The following is a 22,442-nucleotide window of genomic DNA, read 5'->3' on the forward strand; positions in this document are numbered from 1 at the left end:
TTTTACACATGTTCTGACCTAATCAGCTGAAACCAATCACACATTTACAAAAAGCTGGAAAGATCGAACTCATTGTTCAATCCTAAAGGGGAGAGTGTCTTAAAGAGATAGATGTATTTTAGTTCTTTCTGATGTAATATTTTCATAATATTCTCCTGGTGGAAACGTTTTGCTCGATACTGCCATAATGCAAAAAAGCGAATATCGTTTTCAGAGTGGCCAAATTTAAGAAAATGTTCCGTGAGCGGGGCTTCCATTACCTTGGAGCGGATCCTCGTTCGGTGCTCATTAATGCGAATTTTTAATTGGCGTGTCGTGGAACCGACGTATAATTTTGAACACGGACAAAGGACCGCGTAGACCACGTTTTTTGATAAACAATTCGTAAAATTTTGAAGGGTAAACTTAAAGTTGTGTTGTGAAGAACTTATTTCCTTGATGGGTAGGCTTAAGGGACACAACGCGCATGCGCCACATATAAAATGGCCCTTAATGTTAACTCTTGATTTGTCCGCTAGTCTGTCTGTTCTCACTAGATGGTTCCGTAAAGACTTAGTTTTCCTTAAGCCAAAAGTTGGCAACTCCGTACAGCCCGGAATACCATCCAAGATGTGCCAATGGCGGCGAATGATCCGTTGGATTTCATGTGTAAGGTGAGTAAATTGTAAAGATGCAAAAATGCCAGTAGATCGCTTATCCACCTTAACAGGTGGGTGGAGTAATGAATCTCTTTTTTGTTGATGTACTTTACACATAGCCATGGATATAATGGTTTCATCATAACCCCTCATTTTGAAATTAGCAGATAGATCCTGTGCTGCTGTCAAAAAATCATGCGAATTGGTCGCATTCCTTTTCAGCCTCAGGAATTGGCTATAGGGCAAATTACGCCGCAAATGCAGCGGATGACACGACGTGAAATGGAGACCTGCTCCAACATCAATGGGCTTCCTGAAAGGCTTAACTGATATGATGTCCGTGCTGGTCCTAAAGACCGTCAAATCTAGAAACGCGATCGCCTGTGCGTCACAATGCCCCGTAAATTTCAAACTGGGGTCCATCCTATTAAGATTAGCCGGTAAAGTATTGTAAGCTTCTGTAGAATCTATAATACAAAATAAATCATCAATGAATCTGAAATAATGTGAAACGTGGTTATGAAAAATGATATCCTTGAATAAAAATTCTTTTCCAAAAAAATTCATATAAATATTGGCCACTGAAGGGGCGCAAGCGGCGCCCATAGCTACCCCCTGTATCTGGAGATAAAATTGGTCATGATACCTAAAAAAATTATTTTCGAAAATGATATCAATTAAACTAAGCAAAAAATGTGTTGGAATACTCTGATCTATTCTACTATCAAGAAGCTTTTCAATGATATTACGAGCCTGCTCTAAAGGTATGTGCGTATATAAAGACGTGACATCAAAGGTCGCAAAAATCGCTCCCGTTGGGATCTCCTTATGTTCTATTTTATTAATGAAGTCCCGTGTGTCTTTAATGTAGGAAATAAGTTCTTCACAACACAACTTTAAGTTTAAGTTTACCCTTCAAAATTTTACGAATTGTTTATCAAAAAACGTGGTCTACGCGGTCCTTTGTCCGTGTTCAAAATTATACGTCGGTTCCACGACACGCCAATTAAAAATTCGCATTAATGAGCACCGAACGAGGATCCGCTCCAAGGTAATGGAAGCCCCGCTCACGGAACATTTTCTTAAATTTGGCCACTCTGAAAACGATATTCGCTTTTTTGCATTATGGCAGTATCGAGCAAAACGTTTCCACCAGGAGAATATTATGAAAATATTACATCAGAAAGAACTAAAATACATCTATCTCTTTAAGACACTCTCCCCTTTAGGATTGAACAATGAGTTCGATCTTTCCAGCTTTTTGTAAATGTGTGATTGGTTTCAGCTGATTAGGTCAGAACATGTGTAAAAATGAGGAAGTTGAATCTTTGTGTTACCAGCCTCCAGAGAGAAGTTTGATACCCGTGTGGGTCGCTGGTCAAAATATTGGTGAGTCAGAACTTATCCCTGTTCCTTGTCGCAGAAATTATGTTGAGCTCCTTATGTAAATACTGTTTTCCTGATGATAATATTTTTTGCAGAGGTCTTTGTACCCGGTTACAACGTTGAGATTCCTATATTTAAGGAAAAGTGCTTTCAAAATATACAACTGATGAAGCATACCTGCGAAACGTACACAAACTCCGGATGTGGCGTTTTGTTCTTTTGTTCTTCAATATTTCCTGGATTTTCCATGACTGACTTCTAAGTTTTGGGACTTATTTTATGTTGGAAAAACTTTTGCGCTCATCTTTTTGGTGAAAATAACCTGTTTATGTTTGGACTCTGCTCAATGGTCCTTGTTTGGACTCTGCTCAATGGTTCTTTATTGAGTTGTTTTTTTCTGTGTATTACATAAGTGTATGATATTGTTTTTCTGCATTTGAATATAATTTATTTTAAATCAATCTTCAAAATTGTACTAATATTATTCTTGTTCATATTATTAAGTGAGCCGTGGTGCTGCCTATTATCTCTAACTACCTGGCAGTTGGCAACCCTAGTTGACAGGTCCGCCATTGGCGGGAGGTTTTTTGGGTATCAAAGTTGGATCCAGTGCCCCAAACAGAAGCAATGATAAATGTATGTGCACTTTGTATCTTGAATAGACCTTTGTAACAGCATACTTTTTGTCTGTAAATTGTTTCTTTGCCATAAGTGCCTGTGATTTCCAGTAGTCCCTGGAGGTTGGCAACCCTAGTTGGAGCCAATAAAAAATGTTGGCAGTTTCCAAGCCAAGTATTCTTCTATGACAAGAGCTGCTGTTTCTGAAGAGGCCCTGCCTGCTGGCATAAAAGTGAAGCCTTTGGCCTCTTCTGAGGCTCTTCTTGCTTCAGTGAGATTGGTTCTTACCTTTGGGGAAGAAGGAAGTGGGCACCCTGGCACTCAGGGTTGCCATGCTGGGGTCATTATTCTCCGCTATAGTAATCCTGCTACAGCTAGAACAAGCAAAGAGTATATTTTTAATTTAACAAACTTGTTGTCAGAGAAGCCCAAACAACAACAATAGTCTGGGCTTCTAACAGCTTTCCGGTTTTCAGGTGTCAAACCATACACAAAGAAACCGCAACAAAGCAAGCCTCTGAGATATTCAGATTCACAAGCCATGCTTTTTACTTTGAGTGTGACCTAGCTAAAGTAGATATTCTTGAGTAGGGTTGCCAACCTCCAGGTAGTGGCTGGAGATCTCCTGCTTTTACAACTGATCTCCAGCCGGTAGAGATCAGTTCACCTGGAGAAAATGGCTGCTTTGGCAATTGGACTCTATGGCATTGAAGTCCCTCCCCTCTTCAAACCCTGCCCTCCTCAGGCTCCACCCCCAAAATCTTCAGGTATTTCTCAGCTCGGAACTGGCAACCCTATTCTTGAGGCATTTTTGCACGGGACGGTAGAGTTTATCAACATTCCAAAACTGCGGATGTAAACTGACTCAGAAGATAATTTTAGCTAATGATGTAATTAGGGATCGTGTATTTTGACTGGAAATATTAAGCTTTGATTTTATGTTGTTCCTGCTCTATCAAACCTAGAGAACTTTGGAAGGCAGCAAAGTCTGCAGGGAAATGAATCGTGGATCTAACCTTGGGGAGAAAAGAACAGTAGTTGTCATGTTGCAACTAAAGCATCTTCTAAACAATCTTAACCACAATCAGATGGCACTATTGATAGACAGTTATTCTAAATATGCCCACTTGGTTGCGCTATAGCTTTAGAGATCAACTGCCAAAAAAAGGAAAAAAGCTCCCCCTTCTCATTGTGCTTAATGAGACTGCTTCACAAAGGTTGAGGAGCACAGTTCGAATCCAGTAGCACCTTACAGACCAACAGGATTCAGGGTATAACCCTTTGAGAGCCAAAACTCCCTTTGCCAGATAGCTGATGAAGTGTCTGGTGACTCTGAAAAGCTCATATCCAGGAAATCTTGTTAGTCCTTTTTGGTGCTACTAGACTTAAATCTTGCTCTTCTACCACAGACCTCAAAAGAAGGTTCAGTTGTGAAGGTGAGGGTGTGAAGGTGGGAGTCCTTGCGTAGAGATTATGAAACACAGCATCTCACCAGCATATACTTGCTGGATTTTATAAAAATTTCCATTTAATTGTTCATTTAATGGGAAACTGGAGAGGAGGGCCATCACGGTTGCTCTGTCAATATCAGCAGTCTCTCAAGAAGCATCTTTCCAAATATTGCAGAAGTTAGTATGTAAATAAAATTCATTCTAAATAAGGATTCCAGCCAGAGTCCTTGGATCAGTTTCTGTGCTCTGTTTAGGGTTGCCAGGTCCCTCTTTGCCACCGGTGGGAGGTTTTTGGGGTAGAGCCTGAGGAGGGCGGGGTTTGGAGAGGGGAGGGACCTCAATGCCATAGAGTCCAATTGCCGAAGTGGCCACTTTCTCCATGGGATCTGATCTCTATCAGCTGGAAATCAGTTATAATAGTAGGAGACCTCCAGCTAGTACTTGGAGGTTGGCAACCTTGGCTCTGTTTCTTTTTAAAATATAGTCTAAATTCAGACACAGTTATTTCAACAGTTCCAATCAATTTAGTCCTGCTTTTGAACCAACTGACTTGGGAGCTGGATACTTTGGTCGATTTGAAGCGCCTCTAACCCAAATCTACTTGAATGGCGCCCAAGTCAAGTGAGCAATTCACTGCTTTGGTCACACATATTCTTACCAGTCCACATCCATGTAGAAGGAGCGCAGTGTTGAATATAGGAGAGCTGTGTTAACTAAACCAGTGCTTAGCAATCGGCATCCTTTGGCAGCCCTGTGCTAGCCAGTTTATAAAAGGGCCTTGGCTTTCACATCAGAGAGATCTTTGTTTGGCTGCCAACATATTTTCTCCAGCGCAGCCTTATGGGAGTGTACAGCTTCTGAAGAGGCAAAGGCCCAAAGAAATAACAGGCCACACAGTTGGTGTATCTCACTTGATAGACTCTTATCTCCCTTAAGTACCGAGTGAGTCATCAAAGCCGCTGCATCTTATCAAGAAAGTGAATCACACATGGCAACTATTCTCCCTATTGATCAGGGTCACTTCCTATTTTCTGACACCTATCCAGCGATCCTTTCCTGACCCTATTTTGCTTTTTTTGTGGAGATTTTGGGAAAGAGTTTTAAAAATTCTCACTGTGCCCACTGTGATAAACGCAATGAACTGATTGCTCTTCCATTCCTTCGTTAGTCAGGATACTTTTATTTTAACCCCTTTTCTCCCTGTTGCTGCTTCAGCTTTGCCTCAAGCAATATGGGAGTGGAGGTGTTATCCAGCACCATTCAGTCAGTTTATGAATTGTAAGTGAATAGCTGTTTGCATACCAAACAGTGTGGTTTCCCCCCATTTCACTACTGCTTCTTTCACATTACGGAAGAGGTGGTTCCTCAGCGCATGGAACACAAAAACCTCCTCAAAGGTGGTTTCAAAGACCACAGACCCCCCCCAAGCAATAGGAATTAGGCAGTGTGTGTCTGAAAAGTAACCCCCCTCATGCTCTTTAGCAGAAAACGAGGTAAACAGCTATGTTCAATGTACATGGTGCTAAATATGTTTGAGCCACAGTTGTTCCATAATATGTACAGCCAGATCTTTTTCAAGGTGAAACATTTTAAGCTTCCTCCTGTTAGGCCCATCAGTCGCTCTTTGGAAGACCACAAAGGACAGGCTAGTGCTATAACCTCCTTCAAAGATTTTTTAAGAAGCCCGAGATGACAACACAGAAAAATCTAGATCCCGCAACACATGTTAAGCTATGCAGTTTGAATTCCTCAGAATACAGGACTGATGCTGATAGTAGAGAAAAGGGCTGGGCTAGACGGCCTATGTCTTTCTCTGGATTCGCCTGCAGAGTAGAGCGTCCCCACATTCCAGCCTCGGGCATATTTCATCCTCCCCCTTGAGTTTGCCTGGAGACCCTTTTTGACCCCATCTTCTTTCCTTCTCCCTTTTGCCAACGTTTGATAAACCTGAGCTGTCCCAGTACAGTTGCCAGCCTCCAGGTACTAGCTTGAGATCTCCCGCTATTACACCTGATCTCCAGCTGATAGAGATCAGTTCACCTGGAGAAAATGGTTGCTTTGGCAGTTGGACTCTATGGCATTGAAGCCCCTCCCCTCCTCAAACCCCACCCTCCTCAGACTTGGCCCCCCAAATCTCCCGTCAGTGGCAAAGAGGGACCTGGCAACCCTAGCCAGCGTGTATGCCCCCGCACCCATGTGTTTGCCACATTATCCTATGATAAAGTGGCACCTATGCCAGCGTGGGGTGACACAGGCTGCTAAGGTGATTCGCTCTCCTCCGCTCAGGATTGCAGTTTTAGAGAATATTTACCATTAAAAAAACCATGTAGGATAATTTGGGGTGGTGGTGGTGGAGCAGTTTCATTTCAGCTCTAGAATCTGTATAAAGAGGTGTGTGTGTACGTGACGTTTGGTGACTGGCTGTAGAAGGGGGGTTAATAGGGGTTGGAGACCAGGAAAATTCACAAAAGAGTCACAGTAACCCGCAAAAGAATCAGACCGAACAATATTGAGAGATCTTGTTTGTATTGTGAGGCCTGGTTTAGACTGTTGCCTATTAGGTCATTCCTCTTTGGCTTCCACCTCTCATCTCTTTGGGTATGCTAAAAAACCCCTTCATTTTTTACTTTCTATAACAAGGCCCAATTTGTGGGATTAGCACAATGGCCTCATTATAAACCCTCCTACATGTTGTCACAGAAGAGCAGAGGCTGAGTCTGCAAGAATGTTTCACTGAACAATCCCATGCTTCTTCCTTCTTGTTAACACATGGACGAGAGGATGAATTGAATGTGATAAAAAGAAAAAGAGGCTGAAATTCAAATTTCAGTGAGAGAGATGATTCTAAAACTGGTTTCTTTACTTGTTTGTGGAAGTATTCCCTCTTGGAAATGTTAGTGGAAGCAATCAAGGAAAAGATCCTTTAGCAAAGTAACCGGAACAATGTTTTTCTTTCCCATGTTGAGGCAATCTAGAATCTGAGAGTTAGCTGTTGGAATAGCTGCTATGTGAACAATATCCCCCCCCCAATAATAACATAGTTATAATAGTATTGAAATGTATTTCTACACTCTGATCAGCTATCTTTAAAAGATTTTTGGGTCCTTAGTCAATGTTACCATATTTATGGACAGGTCACATTTGTTGGTTTATTCAGTACATTTAGTTTTATTTCTTCTTTCCTCCAAGGACTCAGGTAAGCAAGCATATATGGTTATTTTCTCCCCGCCTCAATTTTATAACCGCACAACAACCCTGTGAAGCGTGTTTGTCTGAAAGAGAGTGACTGGCCCAAGGTCCCCCAGGGGGTTTCATGGCCGAGTGGGGATCATGGTCCAGTGGGGATTTGAACCTGCATCTTTCACATCCTAGTCCAACACTCTAACCATTACACAACACAGTCTCTCGTATGTTACATCATAGAGAAGCACTTCCATAATTGAAGGGTGAACTACAGCCAACACATGAAGGCAACAGGACTATGACAATTTTTGAAAAGACCAGTGTCTTCAAAATAGGGGGAAGTTGAATGGGGCATAGGGTTGCCAGGTAGGGTTGCCAACCTCCAGGTGGTAGCTGGAGATCTCCTGCTATTACAACTGTTCTCCATCCAATAGAGATCAGTTCACCTGGAGAAAATGGCCACTTCGGCAATTGGACTCTATGGCATTGAAATCCCTGCCCTCCCCAAACCCCTCCCTCCTCAGGCTCCACCCCAAAAATCTCCCACCGGTAGCAAAGAGGAACCTGGCAACCCTAGCAATAGCCCTGTGAAGTTAGGAGGTAAATGTCACTTGGCCTAGGGTTTCTCACCTCCAGGTGGCACCTGGAGATCTCCGGCTAGTACCTGGAGGTTGGCAACCCTAGCTATTGCGAGGACAAAACTTGAGGACCTTGCGCATTCTGGCTTATGCTCCTTGTTTGGGATGGCATTATGACGATATAAAGAAATAAGCAACAGCAGAATGGCAATCTAGCTTTCCCCTCTGCAATGTTGCCCTATCCACTGTGTATAGATTGAATATTATGCTGTTGTTAAAGAATGCAGGCCTGTGAGAAATACCACGGGAAAGGCCATAGCAGAATGCATGCTCTCGCGTGCAGAAAGTCCTAGGTCCAGTCCCCGGTGTCTCCAGTTTAAAGGTAATCTGGACTGGCATCTCCAGGAAACAGGGCTGGGAAAGACTTTCCCGGAGGCTGCTCAGAGAGCTGCTGCCTGTCTGGCTAGATAATGCTGGGCTGGATGGCCCAACGCTACGAGCACCAGTTTCCTTCGTCCGTGTTGGGGCATGCTTTGACGGATGCAGGAAGGCCTCTTATCAGCACACTGTTTTGTGACATGAACCATCTCTGGGTGTGAGTAACAGGTGAGGCTGCCCTTTGATCGGGTTGCTAGAAGGCACTCGCCTTTACCTGGCGTTGTCTTTATTCCCTGACTCAGTATTGCTCAACTGAGCGGATGACTGCAATCAGTCAACAGGCTTGTCACAACGACCTAATAGTCATACAATGCTGATTGCAACCCGACCCTGCTAAACCCAGCTTTGGCAATAGTTAGGGTTGCTAGCTCCGGATTGGGAAATAACTGGAGAATTTGGAGGTGGAGCCTGAGGAGGGCGGGGTTTGGAGAGGGGAGGGACTTCAATGCCATAGAGTCCAATGGTCAAAGCGGCCATTTTATGCAGGGGAACTGATTTCCATTGGCTGGAGATCAGTTGTAATAGCAGGAGATCTCCAGCCACCACCTGGAGGTTGGTGACCCTAGCAATAGCCAAGGTGCAAAGCAGCCCTACTCTAAGCCAGGGGTCCCAACATGATGCCCCTGGTGCCATAGGACCAGCTGACATATTTTCTGGCGCCTGACAAATGTTTTTAGACAGTGGGCATGGCCAGGGGAGACTACTGCCCAGCTGATTGGCTGTGCAGATTAAAATGACATTGTTTCAGCACAAACTGCCACCATAGTGTTTATTTTATTCTCTCTCCTCTGTCCCGGTGTATTTTAAAAAAATTAGCTTCTTTTCCCCTGCATTTGAGCTTCCTGTGAGTGTGTATGTGTGTGTGTCTGCCTCATGCAGTGACTATTTTATGGTTGGCTCTGCCTCCCAGTGTGGGAGCCAGCATGATGCAGTGGTTAAAAGCAGTGGTTTGGAGCAGTGGACTCTAATCTGGAGAACTGGGTTTGATTCCCCACTCCTTCACATGAGTGGTGGATTCTAATCTGGTGAACCGGGTTGGTTTCCCCACTCCTACAAATAAAGCCAACAGGGTGACCTTGGGCTAGTCACAATTCTCTCCGAACTCTATCAGTCCCACCTACCTCACAAGGTGCCTGTTGTGGGGAGGGGAAGGAAGAAGAAGTTGCTTTGAGACTCCTTAAAGGTAGAGAAAAAGTGCTATATAAAAACCAACTCTTCTTCTTCTCCTTCTCCTTCTCCTTCCCACAGCAACCATTTTGTGGTTGCACCCACCACCCTGTGTCAGAATTCCCTAGGTGCCCAACAGGCTCAAAAAGGTAGGGGACCACTGCTCTAAGCCATCCAGCAGACTCTTCTCTCCACCACCCAGTTCATCAATTTTTGACATGGATGTCCAGTCTCTCTCCAGTAGCAATGGAATTCTGCAGGCGGCAGGGGAGCTCATGTCAAACTATAGAGTTTCCTCTGTGGGTACTCCAAAATAAAGTGTTTGCAAAGCAGGAGGTGAAGTTTGCAGTGACTTTACTGTTTGCTTTGGAGGGAACCCTTGCATGTATCTCGCTTCCTCGCCTTGTTCCAGGGGAAAGCAATGAGACTCAAAAAACACTGACTCACAAAAGAAGTCCAAAAGCTGTGTTTATTCTCTGAGTTTAAAATGGCTTTGGGGCTTATATTTGTGCAAGCTCTTTCAGACGGATTCATACCCTGAAGGTGTGCATTTGAACAAGCTCCTGCTTGTGCAGAATGTGGAAACCCTCATGCATTGAGAGAGAAAGAGAATCATTTTCTGGGCCGTATGAGGAGAGCAGCAAAAATTTGTATTTCAAGGGAGCTTCCATACATGGTTGCGCTCACTGTGTGCACAAGTCATGAGCATGCTGGGCCTTTCCCCTTTGAACCCACTCCAAAGAAGAAGAAGAGATGGTTTTTATACCTAGAGTTGCCAGCTCCGGGTTGGGAAATACCTGGAGATTTGGGGGACAGAGCCTGAGGAGGGTGGAGTTTGGGGGGGGTAGGGATTTTAATTCCATAGAGAGGTTGGTAACCCTATTTATACTCCACTTTTTGTATACCTTAATGAGTCTCAAAGTGGCTTACAATCACCTTCCCTTCCCACCCCACAACAAGCATCTTGAGAGGTAGGTGGGGCTGAGAGAGTTCTCTGTGACTGGCCCAAGGTCACCCAGCAGGCTTCATGTGGAGGAGTGAGGAAACAAACCCGGTTCACCAGATTAGAGTCCGCCGCTCATGTGGAGGAGTGGGGAATCAAACCCAGTTCTCCAGATTAGAGTCCACCACTCTTAACCACTATACCACGCTGGCACCGTAGTCGCTTTACACCATGGCTCAGGTAGGAAACAGGAAAGGCACTCTTTGGACCCTTCTCAGTCTGGTCACACTGCTGCTGAGGATGATCAAAGGGCAGAATAGCTGGGAAAAAACCCTATATTATAGGGACTTTTTAACCACACACCTAGGGTTGCCAGCTCCGAGTTGCGAAATATGTGGAGATTTTGGGGGTAGAGTCTGAGAAGGGCGGGGTTTGGAGAGGGGAGGGACTTCAATGCCATAGAGTCCAATTGCCAAAGCGGCTATTTTCTCCAGGGGAACTGATCTCTGTCGCCTGGAGATCAGTTGTAATAGTGGGAGATCTCCAGCTGCCACCTGGAGGTTGGCAATCCTGCACACACCAGCTCCTAATTAGAATCTTTCTGTGTAGCCAGATGTTGTGTACAGCTGGCTTCCCACATAATCGAATTTGCCCTGCAGTAAGTACAGAAGTGGCAGCCCTGTGATAAATAGTGATTTGTAGTTAAAGAATAGAACATGCCCATACGTGAAACAGAACTTGTGTAGAAGATGATCAGATTCAAAAAATGCTCCTTCTACACTTCAGGTCTTATGAGTCAGTCCTACATTCTTGCTTTTTTTATGCTATCTTCTCATAGCACGATATTGAGCCTCTGCAGGACATTAGATGGGAGGGCCTGTACTCCCCTGCCCACAAAACAAAAATAGATGAATATATTTCTCTTGTCCTACAGAAAACCAGGAATGTGAAACTCACAAGAATCTAAAAATTGATCTAGGGGGATTTGGGTGACAAAATGGAAGAGAAGGAACAAATACTTTCCGGTATTTTTTTGTTAAAGAAGAAATGGAAAAGGCTATTGAACTAGGACTGTGGTGTGCAAGGAGAGATTGGCTTATGCCCTTCTCCAATTCTGTTTTCTTGATCTGAAATGGCTCTGGGGAGCCAGTATTAACTCCCTTGGAGGGCTACAGTCTACTTACGGGCTACATGTAAGTTTCTCAAGTCTTCAGCAGGGACGTTTCCCCGCAGTCACCCCAGCCAACTGCTTCGAGGCTTCTTTTTTATTATGCATGCCTTATCCGCTTGACAGAGGTTGCCTCGCTCTCCCTGCACGTTTTGCCCACATTTTCCAGATTCTGGCTAAAACCGCATCTGGAAAACATGGGCAAAACATGCGGAGAACGCGACGTGACCTCTGACGGGCAGAAAAGGCATGCATAATAAAAAAGAAGCCCCAAAGCAGTTGGCGGGGGTGACTGTGGGGAAATGTCCCTGCATAAAAGGCCTTCTGAATCAAGCCCATGCACATCAGGGACTTAAATTCTAAGCATAGCAAGTCACAGAGAACATCTGTCACGTCTCAGAGCAGACATATGGGGAACAGGAGAACTTGATCACATGTGAGCTGGCCTTCTGCATAGTTACGATTGCCAACCCTCAGGTACTAGCTGGAGATCTCCTGCTATTACAACTGATCTCCAGCCGATAGAGATCAGTTCCCCTGGAGCAAATGGTCACTTTGAAAATTGGACTCTATGGCATTGAGGTCCCTCCCCTCTCCAAACCCCACCCTCCTCAGGCTCCACCCCAAAAACTTCCCGCCAGTGGCAAAGAGGGACCTGGCAACCCTATAGCACTACGCCAGTGGGGTGTAGTGTTTAAAAGCGGTGGTTTGGAGCGGTAGACTCTGATCTGGAGAACCGGGATTGATTCCCCACTCCTCCACATAAGCGGCGGAGGCTAATCTGGTGAACTGGATTTGTTTCCCCACTCCTATACATGAAGCCTGCTGGGTGACTTTGGGCTAGTCACACTGTCTCAGACCCACCTACCTCACAGGGTGCCTGATGTGAGAAAGGGAAGGTGATTGTAAGCCGGTTTGATTCTTCCTTAAGTGGTAGAGAAAGTTGGGATATAAAAACCAAACCGCTTTGGCCATTGGACTCTATGGCATTGAAGTCCCTCCCCTCTCCAAACCCTGCCCTTTTCTGGCTCCGCCCCAAAAACATCCCACCGGTGGCAAAGAGGGACCTGGCAACCCTACGCATAGCCTAGTTTGGGTATTCTGTCTGTGAAAAAAAGTAAAACCAAACCTCTTGATTTGCTTATCTTGTCTATGGTGCTGCAGATACCACAGAAAATGTGTCAGATCCATGGAACCAGGGAGAGCACTTTGTGTGACCTTGGGAATTATAATTACTTGCATTCCTCTCCCCATATAGTATTATATATAGATTTTGCTACAGTTGCTTGTCTGTTGCTGATGTTCTTTCTCTTCTAAGATATTGCGAAAGTATAGCTGATATTTGAAGAAGAAGAAAAGATCTCAAAGCAGTTTTGGAGGATCCTGTCTCTTGAATGTCCCCACAGTGAATTGTTAAATAGTCTAAAAATGGTTAGGAGGAAATGACAATGACCTTGATTTCCTGGACACTTTCCATGTTCCTCTACTCAAGTGCGTTTGACTTGAAGGGCAGAGGGCATTCATCTAACTTCTACATTCTCTTCTCCTGCTGATGCTCTCTTCAATTTACTTCTCTTTTCTGCACTGTAGTATGAATATGATACTCCCACACGGAAACCGGGGGTGCTGAAGAAGAACAAAATGGTTATCAGGAAAAAGATTGGTATTTTTAATTTATTTTTAATAACATTTTTTATGCCACCACTTGCAAGAGGCAGCTAACGAAATGAAACAGGATAAAAACCAATCAAGATGTAAAACCGTTAACAGCCAATAAAACACCAGATCATAAAACAGCATAAAAATCCCAGAGCACAAAACATTTAGCAGCCTAAATAATCCTTGCAACATTCTTCAAGCTAGAGGCAGACTTTTTCACTGTAAATTTTACTGGCAAGTGTGTTTGGACTTATTGGAACCCATTATGTGAAGGGGAAAAAACCCTCTCTTTCAGAGCAGAATATGCTTGAAATGTTATTGGGTGGTGTTAATTAAAGAATTAACGGGCAGCTTGCAAACTTCTTTCCATAAAAATTCGGGTGAAGATAAGTTCTATTGTACAAACTGCATGCCAATTCTTATTCTATCATATGTGTAGTAATATTGTACAATATAGGTGGAAATGGTTTGTAGCATTAACGTTTTGCTGGTTTTATTGCATACATTGTTTGTGGGCTGTAATAAAGATTGATTGATTGACTGATGGATTGATAGAGGCAGACTGAACAAACCATTAGTGGTATACCTCTTTAAGCTCAGATCCTGCATGTGTATTCTTCTTTTGCTTTACTTTGTCTGGTTGCAAAGGATGCCCAAATGCCTTCCCTCTTGTGCTAGTAGAACCAGAGGAATGCACACTCCACACTGGACAAAAAAGAGCGCAGGCAGAAAAAATCCAATGTGTTTTGACAAATACCGTAAATGTAAGGATTTATCTCAGCAAACAAAAATTGCTTATGGTGGCGGTTCATGTTCACTCTGTTATTGCAATTTTGGAATTCCAAAATGGTGGCGTCCAGTATGTTTCTAGGTAAAAATGGCAGCTCCTGGCATTAGTTTTGCCAACCTCCAGGCACTAGCTGGAGATCTCCTGCTATTACAACTGATCTCCAGCTTTGGCAATTGGGCTCTATGGCACTGAAGTCCCTCCCCTCTCCAAACCCCGCCCCCCCTCAGGCTCTGCCCCCAAAAACCTCCCTCCAGGGGCACTCGTACAAACAAGCTTGAGCCTTTTGACGGAGCCTTGTTTTTGATGAACAAACCAAAAAACCTTCTCAGAGTCTTAACTCTCTCTTCGTATCTTAGGGTATGATTAAAGCTGGGACTTGTGCTCCATCCTCTGTGTTTAATGCTGGGCCTCAGCTGCAGGAAATGTGAAGCTAGGATTGAAAATCTAACACATGAAGAAGAGGACCACCAAGCATGCACTGAGTGCCTCTCTTGCCCCTGAGTATTCAAGGGCATGTCTTTGACCTCCAAGGCTGTGACTTTCCTGGAAAGCACATACATCAGCATATTCCTTTTTAAAATACATCCTGGTGTAGCCACCCAAGTGCTAGCACGAGACAGTCTTCCCCTGGGTTTCAAAATGCAGAGCTGTTTTTTTTAATGGTGCTGGCTAAGCTGTTTCTCCTTCTTTCTGTGCTTCCTGCCGGGCATCCGGGCAAAGAGCTGGCTAATGTTGACCCAGTCTCGCCTTTACTTGCCTACAGATCTGACCACTGCAGCCCTGTGACAACAAGATCCTGGTTTCCAGCTGCTCAGAAAAGCTCTGCAGTCCTTTGGTCATGCCTATGTTTGTCCCGCCCTGGCTATGCTTGAAGCCCTCGGCATTAACTCATCATCGCCAAACCATTCAGTACTTTGGCTCGGAAGAAACTGCGCTGCCCAGGCCTGCTGCCGGGGTGTGGATGGCGAGCTTTAGCATGTTGTTTGCTTTCATGGCTCCGCAGCTTTGCTAATTTATCCGCCCCCCCCCCAATTTATTCCTGCTGATCTCTGTATGACCAGCTGACCACCTTTTTCTTCTGAGAAAGTTCTTGTGCTTTTAACTGTTTATGACAAAGGTTGAAATTCATCGCTTTGCCATGCCAGAGATTTGCCTGTTAGATTTGTTTATTTACTTCGGTAGCGTTGCCAATAGGGTTGCCAACCTCAGGGTACTGAAAACAGGCAATACTGTAACAATGTAACAAAAGTGTAATAAGTATGAAAGCCATACATATAACACACAAGTGTATAAGTATATATACAGAAACATTCAATCCAAGGTAGATGTCTTCTAGGTAAAAATGGCAGCTCCTGGCATTAGTTTTGCCAACCTCCAGGTACTAGCTGGAGATCTCCTGCTATTACAACTGATTTCCAACCGATAGAGATCAGTTCACCTGGAGAAAATGGCTGCTTTGGCAATTGGAAGCTATGGCATTGAAGTCCCTCCCCTCCCCTAACCCCACCTTCCTCAGGCTCCGCCCCAAAAACCTCCCATCAGTGGCCAAGAGGGACCTGGCAACCCTGTGCAGGAGGGAAAATTTAAAAAGGTGTGGAAGTAGGCAAAGACAAACACTAGGTTTTGTAACTTAGGAAAAAAAAGAACTTTTGGATTTGAGAACAAGAACAAGCTGCTGCTTGTTATGGAAGGATGGGATTAAAACAAGAGTGTCAACCCCTCTCTTGAACAAAACGTTTCGTGGAATGACGCCAGAATTTCTATTCAATAAGGCCTGGCATCTGTACAGCATTTTAGGATGTTCATTCATACTGATTCTCAGTCACTCTTGCAAGAATCCTGTAAGTAGGTCAACATTATCATTTAATTTAATTTACTTATATTTCGTCTTTATTGCTGAGACTGAAGACAGATTACAAAATTAGAAATACAATACAATAACAAAAAACAGTGTAAGACATACCATCAGCAACACATTTTGCAGTGTGATGTAGTGTTTAGCGTGTCTGACTAGGATCTGGGGACTCAGGTTCAAATCTTCTCTCAGTCATGGAAGCTGGCTGGGTGAGCTTGGGCAGTCACACACTCTCAGCCTAATCTACCTTGCAGGGTTGTTGTGAGGCTAAAATGGCAGAGAGGAGAACAATGTGAGCTCCTTTGGATCCCCATTTGGGAGAAAGGCAGGGTATAAATGGAGTAAGTAAATTAAAAAAAAACCCAGAACAGCTGGATTACAAAAATTAGAAAGCAATGCAATATAAACCATGCACTGAACCATGGCCCTATTCCCATTATAAAAATGCCCTCCTGAACACTTCTGCTTTATGCATCCATATAATCCTCCTGTTGCAGATGGAAGGCAGAGTGCCTTGCCCTAAGCCACCTGATGGCACCAATTGAACCAAGGGCTTCCTGGTTCCTCCCTCAGCATCTTAGGCTAGGATTGCCAACCTAGTCTAGGTACTAGCTGGAGATCTCCTGCAATTCAACTTATCTCCAGCCAATAGAGATCAGTTCACCTGGAGAAAATGGCCGCTTTGGCAACTGGACTCGATGGCACTGAAGTCCCTCCCCAAACCCTGCCCTCCTCAGGCCACGCCCCAAAAATCTCCAGGTATATCCCAACTCGGAGCTGCCAACCCTATCTTAGACTGCATTTGATCCACTGAGAATGTCTTCGTTTCTGCAGTTATAGTAGTATCTCAATGAATGTTCGAGGTCCTTTAGGCTTCATAGAGAAGTTTTGGTTCATGTTAAGAGTAGGACAGATGCTAGCCAAATGCTGTATTATAGTAGCTAACTAATAGGGTTGCCAGGTCCCTCTTCGCCACCAGCGGGAGGTTTTGGGGGCAGAGCCTGAGGAGGGCGGGGCTTGGGGAGGGACTTCAATGCCGTAGAGTCCAATTGGCAAAGCGGTCATTTTCTCCAGGTGAACTGATCTCTATCAGCTGGAGATCAGTTGTAATAGCAGGAGATCTCCAGCTACTACCTGGAGGTTGGCTACCCTAATAACTAACAAGGGCCATGGAGTATTTAAATCAGGGGTGTCAAATTCAATTGTTATGAGGGCTGGATATGATATAAATCTCACTTGGTTGGGCCAGGCCAGGCCTCGTCATCCCGATTGAGAGTGGGTAGGGGTGGTTGCCTCGACTGGCTTGCAGGCTGGATAACAGCTCTCAAGAGGCCGGATCCGACCCACGGGCCTCACGTTTGACACCCCTGATCTAAATCCTTCAAAAGGGCTATAGTTAAAAGAGCTTCGTTTTTAGAATCTCCTTTGCATTTCTGCTCACTTATTACATGCCGGCAGGTAAAAATTTCAGGTGTGCTTCGCATTACACAATCCTTTAGGTGTGCCCAGTAAACAGGGCGAGGCAACCAAGGAAACAGCCTGGGGGCATGCAGTTTACAGAGCTGAGTCAGTACAGTTTCCAGTAGACTAAATTAACCTCTTTTCCCATATTTTTGACCATACATGGTTAAATAGGAGCAGAATGCACACCTTCCCAGAATCCAAGGAGCATCCTAATTTTTGCTTAATTATTTACAGTCCTGAAATGCTGGATCGGAAAATTCACACGATCCAACTGTTCAATTTAAAAAAACCCACTCTGTCATTTTTCACCAGCTTGATTTTTGACCACTATATCCAACCAGCGATTCAGAAATGCTACTGAGCAGCTCTCCGGAATTATTTATGTGTCAAGCTCAAAGAGATGTGATGGAGCAGGTCTAAGGTTGCCTGCTCTGGCCGCTTTGGCAATTGGACTCTATGGCATTGAAGTCCCTCCCCTGCTCAAACCCCGCCCTCTATAGGCTCTGCCCCAAAAACCTCCCGCTGGTGGTGAAGAGGGACCTAGCAACCCTACCGATAAGGAACATACCAGCATAGGGTTGCCAACCTCCAGGTAGTAGCTGGAGATCTCCTGCTATTACAGCTGATCTCCAGCTGACAGAGATCAGTTCCCCTGGAGAAAATGGCCGCTTTGGCAATTGGACTCTATGGCATTGAAGCCCCTCCCCTCCCCAAACCCCGCCCTCCTCAGGCTCTGCCCCAAAAACCTCCCGTTGGTGGCAAAGAGGGACCTGGCAACCCTATACCAGCACATTATAATTCCTAGCATTCTTTGGTGGGACAGTTAAACTATTTGCAACCATTTCACGTTTGTAGTGTAGATCTGTCTTGCGTGTCTTTAGTTTGCTCGCAGAACAGAATATACAAATAGTCCTTGATTGGAGGTGGGTGTTTTTAGCACACCCAAAGCTGAGTAGGCCCTATATGAACTAGGAGCAAATTAACCCCAGAGACACATTAGCAAACACACTTCTCATTTCAAAGGCCTCTTGATTTCTGAGTGCACTGAAGGGCACATTTAAAAGGTATGCTGGCGCTGTTCCATAGGCACGATAAAAACCTAAAGTCAACAACACCATGCCAATGAGCAGGCGCCTTTCCTGCAAACCGTTGAGACGCTTTTCAGAGGCTTCCTAATCAGCCAAAGATCCCTGTCCCATAAGATTCATGTTAAATATAAATCACCATCCCTAGTGAGTCCTGAATTAAGGCTGGGCCTGCGGCTGCATGTACTGGATCACCAGGGAGGCCTTGCTGTCTCCTGCGGTTCTGAGGGAAGGCCTTTAACAACAATCCGCTGCTCGACAGCATTTTGTGAAGGCTTGGTTACTGATTAACCATCTCCCAAATAGGGAAAGAATCAATGCGACAGGCCACAAAATAACATGCGAGGAAAGGACTTTGCCCCCAAAGTGGTAGAAAGGTCCCTGCGACATTTCACAGAGGAATACTGACCCTCTTGCGCACATGCAGCTCCCCGTTTCCTGGGGTTGCCAACCTCCAGGTTCTGAATTATTTACAAGCGTTCAACGTTTACTGAGCATTGAATTCATGCCCTATTGAAACCAAAAGAACAACCAAAGTATTGCATTCATAACAATGGAGTATCAAATGGTAACAAAACTAGCAATAAAGTACCAGCGCAACTCAAGTCCATGGGCAAAAGCCTCAAAAAGTTGCAGCAGCGCCCGTTAGCGGACCCACGAGGACCGCAGCAAGACTGAAGAACACGAAGGGTTCGTGTTTAACGGGGGCACGGAAGACCTCGGAGAATATCCAAAAGAATCGGAAAGGAAGAGGACGTGAGACCAGTCACTTCACGTTTCACTTCACGTTTCAGCTGGAGAGAGAGGCTACGTGCTCGCACCTACCCCTCTGGGAACAAAAAATGCTCATTTAGCCGCAAGGCGATTTACCAGCAGCATACAGTGCAATATGCCATGGGATGCTCAAAAAACATTCTGAAAAGAGCTGACGAAGCCACCGTGAAACGTGAAGTGACTGGTCTCACGTCCTCTTCCTTTCCGATACTTTTGGATATTCTCCGAGGTCTTCTGTGCCCCCGTTAAACACGAACCCTTCGTGTTCTTCAGTCTTGCTGCAGTCCTCGTGGGTCCGCTAACGGGTGCTGCTGCAACTTTTTGAGGCTTTTGCCCATGGACTTGAGTTGCGCTGGTACTTTATTGCTAGTTTTGTTACCATTTGATACTCCATTGTTATGAATGTAATACTTTGGTTGTTCTTTTGGTTTCAATAGGGCATGAATTCAATGCTCAGTAAACATTGTTGAATGCTTGTAAATAATTCAGTGCTTGTGTAATTTTTGCACTGTGTTCTTTTCTTTGTGGAACCTTCGTACTGCCAATTTCCTAAGGTTACCTATTACAGCACAGGTTGTTTGTTTTGCTTAACCTCCAGGTTCTAGCTGGAGACCTGCTATTACAACTGATCTCCAGCCGAGAGATATCAGTTCACCTGGAGAAAATGGCCGCTTTGGCAATTGGACTCTATGGCATTGAAGTCCCTCCCCTCTCCAAACCCCGCCCTCCTCAGGCTCCACCCCAAAAACCTCCTGCCGGTGGTGAAGAGGGATCTCAAAACCCTACCGTTTCCTGATGCACTTCTGCCTCTCACACAAGATGCTATCGAGGGGTTTCTTTGCCTGCTGTAGGTTGTTTTCTAAAGCAAGGTTTGTCAATAAATCCTGTGGTTTGTATTTAAGTTGCAGCTAATCTTCAAAAAGTACAGGTTCACTGGCCTGAGCTTGCGCAGTTGCAGAAACAGGCTATATCCGTTTTTTCTTCAGTTTTTTTTGTCACAAGTGCTGCACCTTTTCATTGTTGGCATACCCTTGTGCTCACAGTAAGGTAGGGTTCTAGCTCTGGGTAGGGAAATTCCTAGAGATTTGGGGGGTGGAGTTTGGAGAGGGTGGGGTTTGGTGGGGGAGGGACCTCAGTAAGGTGTAATGCCATAAAGGCCACCTTCCAAAGCAGCCATTTTCTCCAGGGGAACTGACCTCTGTCAGCTGGAGATCATTTGTAATTCTGGGAGATATACAGGGTCCACCCAGAGGTTGGCAACTGTAGGACCAAGTTATACAATACACCTGACATTTACTGGGTCACAGCCAAATTCGCAGTGAGACATACATTGGGGGTAAAAGGTAAAGGTAGAGCAAGCACTGGGTCATTACTGACCCATGGGGTGACATCACAACATGACGTTTACTAGGCAGACTATATTTACAGGGTCGTTTGCCATTGCCTTCCCCAGTCATCTACACTTTACCCCCAGCAAGCTGGGTTTTCATTTTACCGACCTTGGAAGGATGGAAGGCTGAGTCAACCTCTAGCCGGCTACCTGAAACCGACTTCCATTGGGATCGAACTCAGGTCGTGAGCAGAGCTTTTGACTGCAGTACTGCAGCTTAACACTCTGCGCCATGGGGCTCTTACTTGTTAATTTTTGTTTGGTTTATCTTACCAGTAGCTTACCACACTGCACCATTGGGGGACCTCACCTTAAATAGTGCTTGTTCACTCAGTACTGTGAGGGAGCACTGTGAAGTGGGGAGAGGGGCTTCCAGTTTCCCCTCCCCTCCCTTTTTGCCCCTCTTTTGCCCCTAGGAAGGATACGTGGAGCCATAGAAAAGGGGCAAAAAGCTACCCCCACCCACCTTTTCTACTGGTGAAAGTGAGCTGGGAAAGAAACCAAGAGCTCCTTCAGCGCCATGTGAACAAGTGCTTTTTAAGGTTAGTTCCCCCAATATACGTCTGACTGCACACCTGTGACCCAGCACATGTTGGCTGTATTGTGTAGCTTGGCCCTGTCTGTAAAGGGAGGGAGCCAGGAAGGGAAGCATTTCTATGCCTATGCACTAGACCCCAGGTACACTTGTGTTTTATGCCCAGTGATTTAATTTCTACAGACTTTGGAAGGGGACATGAGCATCATTTTTTGGGGGGGGGGGAAACATCCCCAACCACTTCCTCAAAATATTAAATATGAGAAAGTGTTTTACAAAGCAGAGCTGTCAGAAAACAGGGACTATTTTTGGTAGATGGTTGAAGCATTTGAGAACATATACAGACAGGGAGTGCCAGGCGCTTCTGCTCTTAAGAGCCCCTTCTCGTTGAAGGGCCAGGCAATGCCAACGGTGTCTTGGGAACAGCGCCAAGGCTGAATCCAATCCCTTCCCGCTGAAAGCAAATGCACCCCTCCTCCATTTCAAAAAGGGCATGACATTTCATCCAGCAAGTGATTTTCCGGCATGCGCTCATGGCAGAGAGTGGTGGGTGCTTCTGGCCAAAGCACTTTGGTCTGCATCATGCAGATGGTCTCTGAGGAGAGATCAGCAAGAGTGGGCATGGCCAGGGGTCCAGGGGGAGGGCATTAGGACTGGCTGTGTGAGATAAAAGGGCGCTCAGAACAGACAAAGATTTGGAGTGAGTCTGCTGGGAAGGGAAGGATGGGACCATATGTCAGGGCCCTGGTTACTCTGAGCATGCTCAAATCCATGTGATACCCTGATTAGATTGTCTCCTCTTTAGTTGGGGGAATTAGCAGTGGAGACGAAACTTTGCGAGGGGTCGGGTAATGCAGGATCTTTTTAGCCAGCTTTTATGGAGATAAGCCCCTTTGGGAAAACTCTGGATAAAGAATTGTTTGTTTCCAAATTAGATGGAGTTTTATTTTTAAAATAGTTCAAACAAACACACACAGAGCAAAACCACCCGCCGGATTCACACAAGAACCTAAGAAAATAATAGGGAGGGGGTAGGACACAAGGATATGAGGGCTGAGGAGATATTTACCAGTCTTGCAGAGTGACATTGAAAGTAGTAGTAGAAGAAGAGATGGTTTTTATATGCTGACTTTCTCTACCACTTTCGGGAGAATCAAACCAGCTTACAATCAATTAAGGGAGAATCAAACCTTCCCCTCCCCACAATACACACCTTGTGAAGTAGGTTGGTTTGAGAGAGTGTGACTAGCCCAAGGTCGCCCAGCTGGCTTCACGTTTAGGAGTGGAGAAACAAATGCAGTTCACCACATTAGCCGCCGC

Source organism: Euleptes europaea, chromosome 15, assembly GCF_029931775.1.
Source record: "Euleptes europaea isolate rEulEur1 chromosome 15, rEulEur1.hap1, whole genome shotgun sequence".
In the NCBI taxonomy this organism is placed as follows: Eukaryota; Metazoa; Chordata; class Lepidosauria; order Squamata; family Sphaerodactylidae; genus Euleptes; species Euleptes europaea.